Genomic DNA, 18,172 nt, shown 5'->3' with positions numbered 1-18,172 from the left:
CCTCTATACTACTCTATACTACTCTGACTCTATACTACTATTCAGAGACTACTCAGGAGACAAGATCATTTCCACGATGATGCCAGAATTGACTAATATTAATTTGGAAGCCTTCTATTACAGAGAGAATCTAAATTTTTGGGGGAACAGGAACTGACTCAGTTCTCTATTGCTTTTCGGGAGCCTGGATTACACTCGGTGAACATTACTGACTGATCAAGCAAATGGAACATAGCATGTACAAATGTGAAATTGTTGTTTTGCCATGTATACTCAAAGTAGTCATGAAATGCATTCTTCCAGTAAATATATAATAAAAAGAGATGTGTGATTCTTCTTAAAGCTAATGCTTACTCCTTTGAATTTATCGTCATTGCTTCCTATCTTGATCCCTGTTTCTCTTCTGTTAATTTCCCATTCCACCAACAAAGAGCAGAAGGCTATAGCTTGGTGCATGGACAATGTGCATCTTTTAGAATGTGTGCTCTTCCTCTGCTGGATGGACATGTTGGAAGGTACTATGTCTTTAGTAAAGAAAGACAGATACCCTTAGCCGTTAGTCAAAAAGAAAATGATCCTCAATTTCTTGACCTTTTCTCTGGAAGAAAGTACCAGCCTTAGTCAGCAGTGTTGATCTGTTCTAAGGGAAAGGGCAGAGGAGTTCCAAGGTGACCTTATAAAACGCCAGCTGTTCAGGAAAAGAGGGCAGAGATGTAGGTGTGTGTGGTTTGATTCGATTTTAGGTGGGGCTTGGGTGTATAAGTGGGGAACCAGTCATTGGGCACAGCTCAAAGTACCATTTCATCTAACATAAATAACTCTGGTGAGGGTCACGAGAGCTCCCTGGAAGGGCTTACCACTGCTGCTTGCCACTCCAAAGCCAAATCCTTTTTATAAATTAAAAAAAATACACAACTCTGATTATAGAGTTATGACTTACACAGCAAGACTTCATCCAGTCATTTTACTTTCCTGAGCCAAAAATGTTCCAACTCCAAGGTGATGTGTAATACTGCTTTAGGCTTCACAGGACTGCCCCGCATCACCCTTGTACAGGAGCCAGTCCAAACTTCACCTGGCCAGAATCTCACCAGAATTAATGGTTTTAAAGAGAAGGTCACTGGCAGGACCTTAGGAAATGAGATCCCAAGACGTGGAACTAATTGTCTAACAGAAGAGATTTCACACAGGGAAAGAGGTACTTCCTTGTCTGGCTGGTAGGATATATGGAGGGAACAGAGCCCAGGAATGCTCAAATGTTTTTGAAAGTCCTTTATGTGGTTTGAGTTAGGTGAAACAGTTTTTTGTCTCCCATCACTTAGAATTAAATAAATTTCTACATAAGTTTTATTTCTTTTCTTTTTCTTCAAAGAGGTTTTGTATGTGTACTGGAACTTCATACCAAGAGAAATTGGAAGAAGCACATATGGAAAATTCACTGCAATTTTTTGGTTAACAAAAGATAACAGGGGCCTTTTTTGCTAATGGCAACATAAGTGTTTGTTTGCTTGATCATACCATGGCCTGTTAAGTACATATATGACAAATGAAAGCCTCATTTTTAAATTACGATATCAATACTTCTAACTAGATGGCAACCTCTTTGAAGGGAAGGCACTCACCGTTTGGTTGTCTGTAACTCTCACATTGCCTATCACAACGTGGGACATACTAGACACTTAGTATGTCTCCCATGGAATGGAATGCCTGGTAGGTAGTTAAGTCAATGTATATAAAATCAACATGCCCAGGGTAATGTCAACTGTTGATGTATGTAGTAGTTTGAAGAGGAGACTGGTCTCACCATCACATCATCTGTGAAAAATAAAATGGAATTTGAATAGGGAGTAATTTCCTCATTGCTTGTTTTTGTCAGCTTTGTCAAAGAACGGATCATTGTAAGTGTACATCATTATTTTTGGGATCTCTATTCTGTTCCATTGGTTTATATGTCTGTTTTTGTAACAGTACCATGCTATTTTGTTTACTGTGGTCTCATAGAATAGTTCCTTTGGGCAGGATGGCCATTTTAACAATATTCTTCCTATCCATGAGCATGGAATATTTTTTCATTTGTTTCTGTCATCCGTGATTTCTTTGAGCAGTGTTTTGTAATGCTCCCTGTAGGAATCTTTTATGTCCCTGGTTAGCTGTATTCCTAGATATTTTATTCTTTTTGTGGCATTTGTGAGCAGGATTGCATTCTTGATTTGGCTCTTGGCTTGGATGTTTTTGTTGTATAGGAATGCTAGTGACTTTTGTATATTGATTTTGTATCCCACAACTTTGCTGAAGTTGTATTTCGGATCAAAGAGCTCTTGGGCTAAGACTATGCCGTTTTCTAGATACAGAATAACATTGTCTGCAAACAGGGATAGTATGACTTTCTCTCTTCCTATTTGTATGCCTTTTATTTCTTTCTCCTGACTGATTGCTTTCACCAGGACTTCCGTGGTGCTGGGATAACTGGCTAGCCATATGCAAAAGATTGAAATTTCACCCCTTTTTACACCACATACAAAAATCAACTCAAGATGGATTAAAAACTTAAATGTAAATTAAAACTATAAAAACCCTGGAAGGTAACCCAGGTAATATCATCCCACACATGGAACCTGGCAAATATTTCATAACAGAGATGCCAAAAGCAATTGCAACAAAATCAAAAATTGACAAATAAGACCTAATTAAACTAAAGAACCTCTACACAGCAAAAGAAACTATCAACACAGTAAACAAATGACCTTTAGAATGGGAAAAAAACATTTGCAAACTATGCATCCAACAAAGGTCTAATATCCAGAATCTATAAAGAACTTCGACAAATTTGTAAGTGAAAAACAAACAACCCCATTAAAAGGTGGGCAAAGGACATGAACAGACACTTCTCAAGAGAAAACATACGTGCAGCCAATAATCATATGAAAAAACCCTCCCTATCAGTGATCATTAGAAAAATGCAAATCAAAACCACAACAAGATACTGTCTCACACAGTGAGAATGGCTATCATGAAAAAGTCAAAAAATAACAGATGCTGGCAAGGTTACAGAGAAAAGAGAATGCTTATACACTGCTGGTAGGAGTGTAAATTAGCTCAGCTATTGTGAAAAACAGTGTGGGGATTCTTCAAAGAACTTAAAACAGAATTACCATGAGATCCAGCAATCACAGTATTGGGTATATACCCAGAGGAACATAAATCATACTATCATAAAAACACATGGACATGTATGTTCATTCCAGCACCATTCACAATAGCAAAGACATGGAATCAACTTAAATGTCCATCAGTGGTAGACTGGATAAAGAAAATGTGGTACACATACACCATGGAATACTACACCACCATAAAAAGAGCAAGACTAGGTTCTTTGCAGCAATGCAGATGGAGCTGGAGGCCATTATCCTAAGCAAACTAACACAGGAACAGAAAACCAAACACCACATGTTCTCACTTATAAGTGGGAGCTAAACAACAAGAACATATGGACACAAAGAAGGTAACAGCAGACACAGGGGTGTATTTGAGGACAGAGGGTGGTAGGAGAGAGGACATAAGAAAAATATACCTATTGGGTACTATGTTTATTGCCTGGGTGGCAATAAAATAATCTGTACATTTAACTTCCATGACACAAAGTTTACCTATATAACAAACCTGCACATGTACTCCTGAATCTAAAATAACAGTTAAAAAATTGAACTTTTCAAGTTAAATTCATGTATTCACACACTCACCTACAGACACAAATAAGTTTCACTTCTAAATGTGAATACAAAGAAGTAAAAAAGTTCCAGATATTTCCCATACCATTTCCTAAAATGCCTGATTAGACTATTAAATGAACATCTGAAGGATTTGCTTCATAATGAAAAAGAAAGTTCATTTTTCACAGTTCTTTGCCTCTCTGTATTTATGTCTGGAACCTAAACGCTAAGCAATTTCAAGTTGTTACCTCTAATTTCATCTTTAATAAACATAGACAGAAACGAGAAGGAAGAATCTATTTTCTTAGTTTTATTACATTTCCTTCTTCATGTCCTTTCCATTACTCCTCCCTGTCTGCTGGTCCATTCACCTCAATAGAGTTCAAAGAAATTGAGATTCTATTGTTCCATTTGAGGCAGTTTTATGAAAATGACCTTGCTTTCCGAATAAGATTGCTTTCCATGGTAACAATGATTTTATTAATAAGTAATAAATTCCTCAGTGATAACTTGATACCTGTGAAGTTTCAACTTTTAAACTCTCACCATAAGCATTGCACTGAAAGTGATCCTTCAACAATAGTAAAAGATACTTTCTCACCTGCTTTTAACTCCAACATAGTTTAACACATGTGCATCATTTTTTTCCAAAAGAAATACACTTTTGGATACAACCCAGATATACACAATTTCTGCCAAAAGGATAGCTTTCTAAAATATTTCTTACAAATTAAAATGGGGTCTGAATGATCTTGAATAAATTTTAAGTAGTCTGCATTTCCATTTATTTAAATTCCGAACTCTTAAGTTTTGCTTGCATGCTGGACATAGTCAGTGGATATTCCACAGTTTTCTCAAATTCAAGATATTCAGAATTGAACTCATCTTTATTTCCCAAAAAAAATCAACTCATAGAGCTGTATGGATCACTAGCAATTATTTAATAATTTCAACTCTATTAATTTGCAGAAGTTTAAGGAGACCTAGAGGACTTAGATGACTTATCCAATGTATCTAGAGTTAGAGACCAGTATTTCCTTTCTCCTGGTCCTTCCTTCTTTTGATTCCTCTGTTTTTACTAATGGCATTATTAAAGCCCCCACTCACTGAAGATGAGGTCTTAAGCAGCTGTTTATGTTTTCTTGGTTTTGATTTTACCATCAACTGGCCAATATGATCCTCCTATATTTAACAATTAATTTCTAAGAATTTTCTCAGAGCTGTCAACCAACAGGGCAACTCTTCCTGTGTCCAGGTTTGACCTTGACCCTGCCACCCTATTTAGTGTTTCAAAGGAGTAGTTAGGTCTGTTCCACATAATCTAATTGTCTCTTCTTACCCACCCTTAGCACAAATAGGAAGTAACAAATCACCAGTGTTTGAATCTCTTATATTTTCTCTTCAATACACAAAGAATCATTTCTTTCACTATTTTTATTTCCAAAACCTCTAATAAACTTCTGAAGGTGAAACAATAGAAGCTGTCACATATGTATTTTTTAAGATAAAAAGATTTTAAATATTCTTGTTGGAGGTCAAGAATTCTATCTTGTCAATAGCATTTTATGGGAAGATCATCCAGCCAAGCCACAGGAAAGTCTTCTCCCATAGGTTTCACCTCATTACATCTGGATTTATTCAAAGTAGAATAAATGAAAATAAATAAACTGTCCAAAAATATCACATGAGCCTGGAAGAAGGAAAGAAAAGGCATCTACAATTAGCCTTTTACTTGTGTTTTGGTGGTATGTTATATTGTTGGTCACCCTGCAGTGCTAAATATTGTGTTTGTCTTGAGCTATGAGCTGGAGAATATCCTACAATGATTAGTTGCATTGTAAATACATAGCTAACTTCAGCTGGGCCTTCCACAGTGTTCAACTCCTTTTATTTTTGAGTTACCATTGTATTGAATACCTACATATAACAACTGATCCAAATGTTTTATATGCTCTCATACAATGGGCCCCACATAGTCCTCACCTCCTATACTAACAGCAAATTATCTCACCATTTATTCTTATGTGAGGCTCGAGGATATTTCATATCAATACTCTTAACTGTAACCTTAATAGAAAAATATTCCTAACTACATCCTTAATGGAAAAATACTCAAATTTTCTTTGCAAATTATTACTGTTGATAAATATTCAGTTCCCTCTCCTACTCACAGTGGGAGTGCAATTTCCTGCCCCTTTGAAGTGAGGCATGGCTGTGAGTTGCTTTGGCCACCGAAATATGAATGTGTCACTTCCAGATGGAAGATTGAAGAGTCAGTAGATAGTCTGCCACATTCTCTTTCCATCAGCCATAGCTTTCGGCATTGTTCCAAGTTGAGATTCTTCTGTTAAGCTAAGTCTTGAAGTAGCAGTAGAAATGGAGCAGAGCCTCCAGCTTACCCACAATGGTTATGAATCACTCATGGGCAAGTAAACCTTTGCAGTGTTGGTCCACTGAAATGTGGGGGTTGTTTGTTACCTTAACAAAAATTAATCAAGAAGTGGCATCAAGGGAAAATGGTGGAGGAGAGAACTCCAAAAGCTTATCTCTCCACAAAAGTAGTGAATAACCTGGTAAGGATGGTCAGAATCAACTTAATCTGAACTCTGCATACTAATCAAGTGTATAGCAACCAGGCTATAATCAACCAGGCTAAATCAAGAGAAAAACATGAGTCTCAGTAAGAAAACTTTGTGACATTTTAACTTACTCTTATACCATTTGCCAGTCCCCAGCTCAGAGACAGCAGTGAAGACAACAGGCTACATTCCTTGTACAGGTTTTTAGTACCAGAGTTTGCAGAAGAAAACTTATTCTCAAAGAATTGTGGTTGTTTGTTTTGACCTGTCTGGTGGTTGACTGAGGAACAAAAGGCTTGCCTTCACTTTTCCTTATTCAGAAAATTTCATGGCTGAGGTGGCCACGCAGAAGGCATTTGTCAAAGCCATTTAAAGGCAAATGCACTAGCAGCTCCTGCTCAGGAGAAGGGGTAACAGGGCAAATAATAAGCAAACTGAAAAGCTTGATGGAAAAGTGTAGGGAATGAGAAAACATATGGAATAAATAAATACATTCTAAATAAATGGAAAGACATTCGTGTTCATGAATGGAAACATAATACTGTTAAGACAGCAATAATCTCAAATTGATCTACAGATTTCATGCAATCTCTATCAAAATTCTGATTTTTAAAATTTTGCTGAAATGGACAAGCTGATTGTGAAATTCATATTTTGTAATTCACATGACATTGCAAGAAATCTCAAGTAGCTGAAACTATCTTGAATAAGAACAAACTTTGGAGGACTCATGCTTTCTGATTTTAAAATGTATTACAGAATTCAGTAATCAAAAGTGGGGTATGGGTACAACAACAGGCAAATAGACCAATGGAATAAAGTTGAGAGTCCATAAAAATCCTCATACATCTCTGGTCAATTAATATTTGACGAGAGTGCCAAGACCATTAAACGGGAAAAAGAATAATCTTTTTGATAAATAGTGCTAGAAAAATGAGTAAGCACACACAAAACAATAATCTTGGACGATGGCATTAGATTTGACAATGGATTCTTAGATATGACACCAAAAGTACAAATCACAAAATAAAAAATAAATAAATGATATCTCATCAAAATTAAAAGTTTGTGCATCAAAGGACACGATCAGTGAGTGAAAAGACAACCCACAGAAGGAAAATATTTGCAAATCATATATCTGATAAGGGTCTAGTATCCAGTATTTATAAAGCACTCCTACAACTCAACAACAAAAAACAAACAGTCCAATTAAAAGTGGGTAAAGGACTTAAATAAATATTTCTCCAAAGACATGCATAAATGGCTAGAAGTGCACATGAAAAGATGTTCAACATTTTTGATCATCAAGAAAACATAAATCAAAACCATAACTTTGCACTGACTAGGAAGGTAGTAGTAATAATAATAAAATGAAAAATGACAAGTGTTGGTGAGAATGTCAAGAAATAGGAACCCTTGTGCATTTCTGAGGGAATGTAAAATGATGCAGCCACTGTGGAAAACAGTTTAGCAGTTCTTCAACAAGCTAAACACAGAATTTCCATATGACCCAGTTGGGTGGAATCTGAGAGAACTGAAAACAGGTGTTCAAACAAAAACATGAAATTTCATAGCAGAATTATTCATAATAGCTTCAAAGTGGAAACATTCTAAATGGCCATCAATTGACAAATGGTATATTGATAGATGGAATATTATTCAACCATAAAAAGAAATGAAGTACTGATACATGCTTCATGGATGAAACTAGAAAACACTATGTTAAGTGAAAGAAGCCATATGCAAAGGCCACATATTATGACCTTATTTGTATGAAATGTCCAGAATAGACAAACCCATAAAGACAGAAAGCAGATTAATAGTTTCCAGGAGCTAAAGAAGAGGTTTGAGGAGTGACTGAATAATGGGCATAGGGTTTCTTCATAGGGTGATGAAAATGTACCAGAATTAGACAATGATGGTGCTTTTACAACATGTGGATGCTCTAAAAACCACTGGGTTGTACACTTTAAAACAGGTAAAAATGAATTTTAAGCTATATAAATTTTCCTCAATAAAAAATGTTACAAAGAATACTAGTCTATTCTGATGTATACCGTGCCCCTCTATTATTCTTAAACTCCTGTGTCAGAAAAAAAAATTATATTTCTTTCTTTGCAAGGCTACTCTCTGTGCCAGTGCCTTTGTATCATTCCTAGCTGTCTCTCCTCTGCTCTTGTGCTATCACTTATCCCTTATTTCCAAATTCTTTTTTCAGTTATTTCCCCTAGACCTATAAGCATATCCAAATCTCCTTTAATCTAAAAATAATACAAATCAAAACAATCCCTCTACTTTACTTTTCTGTCATGCTATTCTTCCATTTTCTTTCTTCCCTGTACTACCAAAAATTTAAAGTTTAAGGCTACATTTTCTCTCTACTTTGTTGCCTTTTGATTAGTCCTAAACACTTACTTAGGCCCTGATCCTTTCATTAATTTAATAAAATATTTCTAATACGTTGGCAGAAGCATCCTTCTTACTTTGCATTCTCTGTTGATATAACTGCAATGTTGGACTCTACATCCTCTCCTTTTCTATATTTTCTTTTCTTAGCCTTTGTTACACTGTACTTATTTGTCTTGTCTCTCTTAACTATTCTCAATCTCCCTTGCTGATTTCTGTTACTCAACCTTCTTTTTTATTTTTATTCCAATGGCTTTTGGGGGGTACAGGTGGTTTTTAGTTACATGGATAAGTTCTTTAGTGGTGATTTCTGAGATTTTGGTGCACCTGTCACCCAAGCAGTGTACACTATACCCAATATTATTATTTTATCCCCCACCCCACTTCTACCTAACGTTCTTTTAAATGAAACATTCAGCCAGCTTCTGGCCTCAGCCAGGCTCATGGTCCCCAACTCCCTGTGTCAAGGTCATAACATTCTTCAAGGATTTCATCAAAATTTACCTTCTCAATGTGGTCTTTCCAAATCTCCTAAATTAGAATTAATAAATTTTGCACTTTTACATAGTACTTTTCATGACATGTCTTGCACTATGATCATTTTTATAGATGTAATAGACCCCAGTAGACTCTGAAATTTTATTTTTAAATTTTTAATGTTTATGGGTACATAGTAGGTATATATATTTATGGGGTACCTGTGATGGTTTATTATAGGCGTACAATGTGTAATAATCACATCAGAGTAATTGGGGTATCAATTCAAGTATTTGTTCTTTGTCTTAGGAATATTTTAATTTTACTCTTTTGGTTATTTTGAAATAAACAATACATTATTGTTGACTGTAATCACCCCATTGTGTTATTAAACACCATATCTTATTCACTCTTTCTAACTATATTTTTGCACCTATTAAAAATCCCCACTTCCCTACCTTGTCCTCCCGCCCAACCCACTGGCCCCAGCTACCCTTACCAGACTCTGATAAGCATTATTCTACTCTTTATTGTGATAAGTTCAATTGTTTTTAATTTTTAGCTCTCACAAATGAGTGAGAATGTGCAAAATTTGTCTTCCTGTGACTCGCTTGTTTCACTTAACATAATGACCTCCAGCTCCATTTATGTTGTTGTAAATAACAGGATTTAATTCTTGCTGTGGCTGAATTGTATTCTTCTATGTATATGTGCAACATTTTCTTTATCCATTCATCTGTAGATGGACCCTGTTTAGGTTGTTTCCAAATCTTGGCTACTGTAAATAGTGCTGTGATAAACATGGGCATTCAGACGTCTCATCAATTTAATGAGTTTCTTTCTTTGGGGTATATAACTAGCAATTGGATTGCTGTATCATATGGTAGTTATATTTTTAGTTTGTTGAGGAACTTACATACTGTTCTCCATAGTGGTTGTACTAATTTACATTCCCACCTACAGTGTATGGGGTTTCCTCTTTCTCCATATCTTTGCCACCATACATTATTGCCTGTCTTTTGGACATAAGCCATTTTAACTGGGGTGACATGATAGCTCATTGAAGTTTCACTTTGCATTTCTCTGATAATTAATGATGTTGAACTTTTTTTATATACCTCTTGATCATTTATATGTCTTCTTTTAAGAAATGTCTATTCAGATCTTTTGCCCATTTTTAAATTAGATTGATCTAATTTTCCTGTGGAGTTCTTTGAGCTCCTTATGTATTCTGGTTATTAATCCCTTGAAAGATGAGTAGTTCGCAAATATTTTCTCCCATTCTGTGAGTTGTCTCTTCACTTTGTTGGTTGCTTCCTTTGCTGTGCAGGAGCTATTTAACTTGATGTGATCTGAGGTGTTCATTTTTGCTTTGGTTGCCTGTGTTTTCAGGGTATTACTCAAGAAACTGTTGCCCAGACCAATGTCCTGGAGAGTTCCCCCAAAGTTTTATTTAGCAGTTTTATAGTTTGAGGTCTTAGATTTAAGTCTTTAATCCATTTTGATTTGACTTTTGTACATGGTGGGAGATAGGGGTCTAGTTTTATTCTTCTGGATATCCAGTTTTCCCAAAATGATTTATGTCCTTTCTCCAATGTATGTTCTTGACACCTTTTCAAAAATGAATTCATTGTAGAAGTATGGACTTACTTCTGGATTTTCTATTCTGTTTCATTGGTCTATGTGTCTGTTTTTATGCCACTACCACGTTGTTTGGGCTACTACAGCTCTGTAATATAATTTGAATTAAGGTAATGTGATTCCTCCAGTTTTGTTTTGCTCAGGATGGATTTGGCTTTTCTGAAATTTTCGTGGTTCCATACACATTTTAGAAATTTTTTCTATTATTTTGTGAAGAAAATCATTGGTATTTTGATAGGGATGCACTGAATCTGCGGATTGCTTTAGGCAATATGGACACTTTAACAATATATTTTCCAATCCATGAACATGGAATATCTTTCCAGGTTTTTGTGCCCTCTTTAATTACTTTCATTAATGTGTTATACTTTTCATTGTATAGATCTTTCACTACTTTGGTTAAGTTTATTCCTAGGTATTTTATTTGTAGCTATTGTAAATACATTTACTTTCTTGATTTCTTTTTCAGATTGTTTTTAGTATACAGAAATGCTACTGAATTTTGTAAGTTGATTTTCCATCCTGCAACTTTATCAAATGTATCAGTTCTAATATTTTTTTCATGGAGTCTTTAGGTTTTGCTATGTATAAGATTAACTTGTCTGCAAACAAAGATAGTTTGACTTCTATTTCAATTTAGATGGTCTTTATGTCTTTCTCTGGTCTGATTGCTATAGCTAGGACATCCAGTAGTGTGCTGAGCATTTCTTTCCTGTTCCAGATCTTAGAGGAATGGCTTTCTGTTTTTCCCCATTCAGAACAAATTATCTGTGGGTCTGCCATATGTAACTTTTATTGTGTTGAAGTATGTTTCTTCTCTACCCAGTTTCTTGAGTGTTTTTTACCATGAAGGGATTTTGAATTTTACCAAATGCTGTTTCAGAATCAATTGAAATGATTACATGATTTTTGTCCTTCATTCTGTTGATATTATGTGTCTCTTTGATTTGCATATGTTGAATCATGCTTGCATTCCTTGGATAAATCACATGTGACCATGATTAATGATCTTTTTAATGTGCTGTTGAATTCAGTTTGCTAATATTTTGTTGAAGACTTTTGCATCAATTTTCATCAAGGATATTGACCTATAGTTTTCTTTTTTTCTTGTGTCTGCCTGGTTTTGGTGTTAGGGTAACACTGGCCTTATAGAATGAGTTTGGAAGTATTCTGCCCCCCTCTACTTTTTGGAATAGCTTGACTAAGATTCATATTGTTTCTTTAAATGTTTGGTAGAACTCAACAGTGAAACAATCAGGTCCCAGGGTTTTCTTGATGGAAGACTTATTATTATGGATTTAATATTGTTGGTTGTTATTGGTCTATTCAGGTTTTGGATTTCTTTATGTTTTAATCTTGAAGGGTTGTGTCTAGGAATTTATCAATTTCTTTCTAGATTTTCTAATTTATTGGCACATAGTTGAGCATAGTAGTCGCTAATGATCCTTTGTATTTCTGTGTTATCACTTGTAATGCCTCCTTTCATCTAATTTTATTTATTTGGGTCTTCTCTTTTTTGTTCTAATTAGTCTGGGTAGAACTTTGTCAATTTTGTTTACTTTTTTCAAAATATAAACTCTGATTCATGGATCTTTTGTATTTTTGTCTTAAGTTTATTTCTGTTGCTATCTTTATTATTTCTTTTCTTCTACTAATTTTGTGGTTTGCTCTTGCTTTGGGGTTCTTTAGGACACATAATCAGGTTGCTTATTTAAAGTTTTTCTAAATTTTTTTGGGGTAGCTTATTGCTCTAAATTTTCCTCTTAGTACTGCTTTTGCTATATTCCATAGATTTTGGTATGTTGCATTTTCATTTGTTTCAAGAAACTTTTCAGTTTACTTCTTAATTTCTTTATTTGCCCACTGGTCATTCAGGAAGATATTGTTTAATTTGCATGCATTTGTATAGTTTTCAAAGTTCCTCTTGTTATTGTTTTCTAGTTTTATTCCGTTTTGGTCAGAAAAGATACTTGATATTACTTCAACTTTTTGAATTTTTTTAAAAATTATTTTGAGTCCTAACATGTGCTGTATCACTGAGAATAATGTATGTGCTGAGAAGAAAAGTGTGTATTCTGCAGCCACTGGAGAAAATGTTCTGTAACAATGTATTAGGTCCATTGTTCCTATAGTGCAGATTAAGTGTGATGTTTATCAGTTGATTTTTTTGTCTGGATGACCTGTCCAAAGCTGAAAGTGAGTGTAGAAGTCTCCAGCTTTTATTATATTGGGGTCTATATTTTTATTTTGCTCTAGTAATATTTGATGTAAGTATTTGGGATCTCCAGTGTTGGGTTCACATGAATTTACATTTGTTATAACCTCTTGCTCAACTGACCCTTTTATTATTGTATAGTAACCTTCTTTGTTCTTTTTTATAGCTTTTGTTTTGAAATCTATTTTATCTAAGTACAGCTACTTCTGCTCCTTTTTGTTTTTTTTTGCATGAAATATATTTTTCCGTCTATTTTCCGCCGTTGTGTGTCTTTATATATGACATAAGTTTACTGTAAACAGTATATAGGTGGGTCTTATTTTTTTAATTCACTCAGCCACTGTATGCCTTTTGATTGATAAGTTAAGTCTATTTACATTCCATGTTATTATTGAAAAGTAAGGACTTACTATGCCATCCTATTCCTTGCCTTTTAAAATTATTTTGTGGTTTTTCTTTTTTTCTTTTCATTCTTCTTTCTTGTCTTCCTTCCTTTCTTTCTTCTTGTCTCCCTTCCCTTCTTCTTTCCTTTCTTCCTTCCTGCCTCTTGCCTTCCTGCTTGGTTTTTCTTTGTGTAGAAGGGGTGTTCTCTGGTGGTACGTTTTGATTTCTTGCTTTTTATTTTACGCGGATCTCTTGTAGATATTTGGATTTGAAGTTACCATGAGACTTGTAAATAACATCTTATAATCAATTATTTTAAGCTTTTGCTAAATTAAGTCTGATTGAAAAAAAAACTACCAAAAAATAAGCAAAGAGAAAAGTAATAAAAACACTACAATCTAACTGCATCTCTCTCATTTTTTAACTTTTTGTTGTTTCTATTTATATCTTTTTAGACTATTTCTTAAAAAGGTTTTGTAGCTATTATTTTTGATTGGCTTGTCTTTTAGTCTTTCTACTCAAGATACGAGTGGTTTACACACCCAAATTACAGTGTGATTGTGTATTTGTCTTTATACTTACTGTTACTAGTGAGTGTGTACCTTCAGATAATTTCTTATTGCTTATTAACATCCTCTTCTTTCAGATGGAAGAATTGTTTTTAGCATTTCTTATAGGACAGATCTGGTGGTGATTAAATGCCCCAGCTTTTGTTTGTCTGGGAAAGTCTTTATTTTTCCTTTACATTTCAAAGATATTTTCTCTGGATGTACTATTCTAGGATAAAAGTTTATTTCTTTCAGCACTTTAATTATGCCATTCCTCTTTCTCCTGGCTTATACGTTTTTCACTGAGAAGTCTGCTGCCAGACGTAGTGGAGTTGCTTTAAATGTTATTTATGTATTTTCTCTTGCTGCTTTTAGGATTTTTGTTTTATCCTTGACCTTTTGGAGTTTGACTATTACATGTATCAAGATAGTCTTATTTAGGCTAAATTGGCTTGGTGTTCTATGACTTTTTTGTACTTGAATATTTATACCTTTCTCTAGGTTTAAAAAGTTCTCTGTTATTATACTTTTGAATAAAATTTCTACCACAATATTTCCCTCTCCCTTCTTTTTCAGGCTAAATAATTCTTAGATTTGCTTTTTTGAGGCTATTTTCTTGATCTTTTAGGCATGCTTTATTCTTTTTTTCCTTTTGTCCCCTCTGACTGTGTATTTTCATATGGCCTGTCTTCACTCTCACTAAGTCTTTCTTCTGTTTGATGAATTCTGCTTTTGATAGACTCTGATGTATTTTTCAGTTTTTCCATTGAATTTTCAGCTCCAGAATTTCTGCTTAATTAAAAAAGATTATTTCAATTTATTTATTAAGTTTATCTGATAGGACTCTGAATTTCCTCTCTTTGTTATCTTGAATTCAATTGAGCTATCTCAAAACAGCTCCTTTGAATTTTGTGTCTGAAAGGCCACATATCTCTGTCAATCTGTGATTGGTCCCTTGGGCCTTATTTAGTTTGTTTGGTGAGGTCATGTTTTCCTGGATGATCTTGGTGCTTGTGGATGTTTTTCAATGTCTTGGCATTGATGAGATAGATAGTTACTTTAATCTTCACAGTCTGGGCTTGTTTGTACCCATCCTTCTTGAGAAGGCTTATTGGATATTCGAAAGGAATCAGGTGTTATCTAATTCTTTGTTCACTGCAGCAATCTTTCACTAGTGGGCACTGCAGGCCCAGTAACACTGCAAGTCTTGCAGACCTGTAGAGTTATCACCTTGGTGGGCTTGGGTAAGATCCAGGAGTATTCCCTAGATTATCAGGCAGAGACTCTGATATTTTAGATGGTAAAACTTGGTAGCTGTTTGTTCTCTGTATACCAAGTACTACTACCTATTGTAGTGCCTAGAACATAGTAGTGTTAGATAAATTAATTTTTTATTTCCTTCAACTGTCAGGGATGAACAAACATGTTAAAGCAATATCAGACTTTTAAGCAATAAACCATATTCAATACGTGTAAAGTTAAATTTAAGTGATTTCTATTCACTCTCCCACAAGATACCTTCACAGATTTCTGGGAATGTGGTCATTGCAGGCACACATGATTTAGTATCTGATTGATTAAACATAAATTATATTCCAACACTGCTCTTTGAAGATAGGCTTACAAACATAATTAAGCATGTCACAAAGTATTCACATCCTCTAAATACTTTAAAATGATGAGTACAGGAGACAAAATATTACTCAGATACATCTCATACAGAGATCTAAACTTGAACAGTGGGCCAGCTTTTTAGCGTTCAGGATTATCCATGATCCATGCTTTCAATCAATATTATTAAGCACCTACTATATGCCTGGCATTGCCCCAGGCCTATCCCTGGCCAAACCTATATTTTAGTGGGGAGAGGAGTTGGAGAAAAGAAATACGTGAGCAAGATAATTTTGGAAAGTGATTATTGCTATGAAATACATAAAGTTGGGTAAAGAAATAAAGGGGTGGAATAGGAAATGCATTTTCTAATATATTAAGAAAGGTTCTGTTGATATGGCATTTAAACTGAGACTGTAAAGCCTAGAAGAAGCCAGCCATGGAAAGACCTAGAACTAGAGTCATCTTGGCAGAAGGAGCAGCAACTGTGAATCCTATGGCAGAAAAACTGGGCTTGTTCTCTGCCAGGACAGGAGACCTTGTAGCTGGAGCATAGTAGGGGTGTGGCATGGGATGAGGTAGAGCTACTAGGCAGGAACAGGACTATAGGAGGTATTGTATGTTATTGTATGTTATTGTATGCCATCGGGCTTTTATTCTCTGGACAAGAGGAAGCCACTGGAGGGACTTAAAGGGTGACAAATATGATCTGATTTATCTTTTTAAACATGTATACATATGTAACAAACCTGCACGTTGTACCTAAAACTTAGGCACATGTACCCTAAAACTTAAAGTATAATAAAAAAAATAAAAAAGTGAAAAAAAAGAAAAATTAAAAAATCATCTTGGCTGCTATATAAAGGTGTAAAGAAAACATGAGGGAAGCAGTTAAGACACTAGTACAGGGCAGGCAAGAGATGGTGGTACTGTAGACAGGTTTAGATGTAATCATGAGGATTTGGTTACTTACAACAAATCTAGGCGTATTTTCTGATCCGCCTTTCATCCACTTCCCCTTTCACTTCTTTCTTGTGCTTGTCTTTCACTAGGCTAAGAAAATATAAGCTTTTGCCCTTAACGAAGGGACTGGGAGTTCTTTAAACACAAATACCTAAGAAATTTAAACAAAAAGAGAGTAACAAGGGAATATTCAACGTATTAAATTTTCTTAAGATCTGATTCTCTGATTTCTTTAGACACTGAGAACATGGACCAGGGCTCATTTTCATGACTGGATTATAGCCTCAAAAAATAAAGGCACACCTATGTATACAATAACTTTTATTAGCAATTACATCTTGTTTATAGCTTACAATTAAAGCCTATTCTTTAATTGTGTTAACTGTGATTATTTGACATTTAAAGCAGAAAAGGAAATGAAACAACAATGAACATCAATTTGTTTCAACAGATTTGCTATTTGGCAGACTTCTAAAATCCACATATGCTAATGTTTGTGTTAATTGCTTAATACCAGAATGCTTGTCAGAATCAAATATTTTTGTCATTAATTATTTAAAACCCATCAAGCACTAAAGCATAAGTTGTTTGAGGACTCTGTAAAATTATTCTTAGTTTTAAATCAGCATGCTTTTAATAATAATTAATTTGGAAAGAAAAACTATTTAATGATACATTGAGATAGCCAACTAATGTATAAAATATTATTCACTATGACAAAGTTTAATTTACCAGTAAATTAACAAATACATTTTAAGCATTTGCCATGTATCCAAGACATTTTAATATAATTGGATGTGGGTGGGGTAGACGAAACAAATACAAGCCTGTTAGCTCTAAAGTGTGTAATACTTATTATTTGCAAAATAATATTTTTTCAATGCAACAACTCAGTGTTTGCTTGAAATATTTCAAAATTATAATGATTAAAATTTAATCTGAGATTCTCATGCTCTCTGCCCAGGTTCTTTTCACCCAATGCAGTAACCATTTCAGATAGATCAAACAGAGAATGAGATCTCTGCACTCAGTATTAACAACATCTCTGACACTGGCAAACATGACTTTTCTGGATATGAACCCCCTCTGCCCCTGTATATGAGCTTCTCTTCATGTCATACATGTCCCTCTTGACTAAGGTAATGAAGGTGAACCTCTTCCTGCCAGGATTTTCATGTGGAAGTCTGTCAGCTTGTGATCACCCAAATACAGATAAAGGAAACATGTTTTCATCTTTTGTTGATGTCAAAGATACTATGGGCCAATGGGAAGCATCATGGGTAATAACACTAAAAGCAAGAGGTATATCCTTTCCCTGAAGTACCCTCACTGATGACATCATTATCAACTAGGGTGGCATAGAGAAAACCTGGCATCTACCTTCTACTATGCACGTTACTGAGGTCCCCCTAAACTCCATGGCCAATACAATAGAGATGCTTCAGGTTATGTTTGAGACCTTTGTTGCTATACAGGCAGCCCTGTTACTGAATACCTTTTGTCACACCACTCTATTGTGATGGACTCTGGTAACCGTATCACTGACAGTATGGATTTATGGGGTTTATGCCCTACCACACGTCTGGACTTGGAAGGTTGTTACAGACTTCCTTAAGCAGAACGTGGCTATAGCTTCAC

At 34.9% G+C, this 18,172-nt stretch overlaps 1 long non-coding RNA gene across 1 annotated transcript in view; it reads right to left on the bottom strand.

Moving 5' to 3' along the window:
- Positions 1–1,065: 1,065 nt before the first annotated feature.
- LOC129532408 (uncharacterized) overlaps positions 1,066–18,172 on the bottom strand; it is a 260,609-nt gene continuing 243,502 nt past the window's right edge. Inside the window, exons 9-10 of the long non-coding RNA XR_010132672.1 lie at positions 16,545–16,685; positions 1,066–1,815 (exon numbers count right to left, since the gene is read on the bottom strand). This is a non-coding gene — a long non-coding RNA (uncharacterized lncRNA). The remainder of the gene's footprint in view (positions 1,816–16,544; positions 16,686–18,172) is intronic.

Source organism: Gorilla gorilla, chromosome 2 (genome assembly GCF_029281585.2).
Source record: "Gorilla gorilla gorilla isolate KB3781 chromosome 2, NHGRI_mGorGor1-v2.1_pri, whole genome shotgun sequence".
In the NCBI taxonomy this organism is placed as follows: Eukaryota; Metazoa; Chordata; class Mammalia; order Primates; family Hominidae; genus Gorilla; species Gorilla gorilla.
The sequence above is the reverse complement of the archived record's forward strand: the minus strand, read 5'-3'. Positions and strand labels throughout refer to the sequence as shown.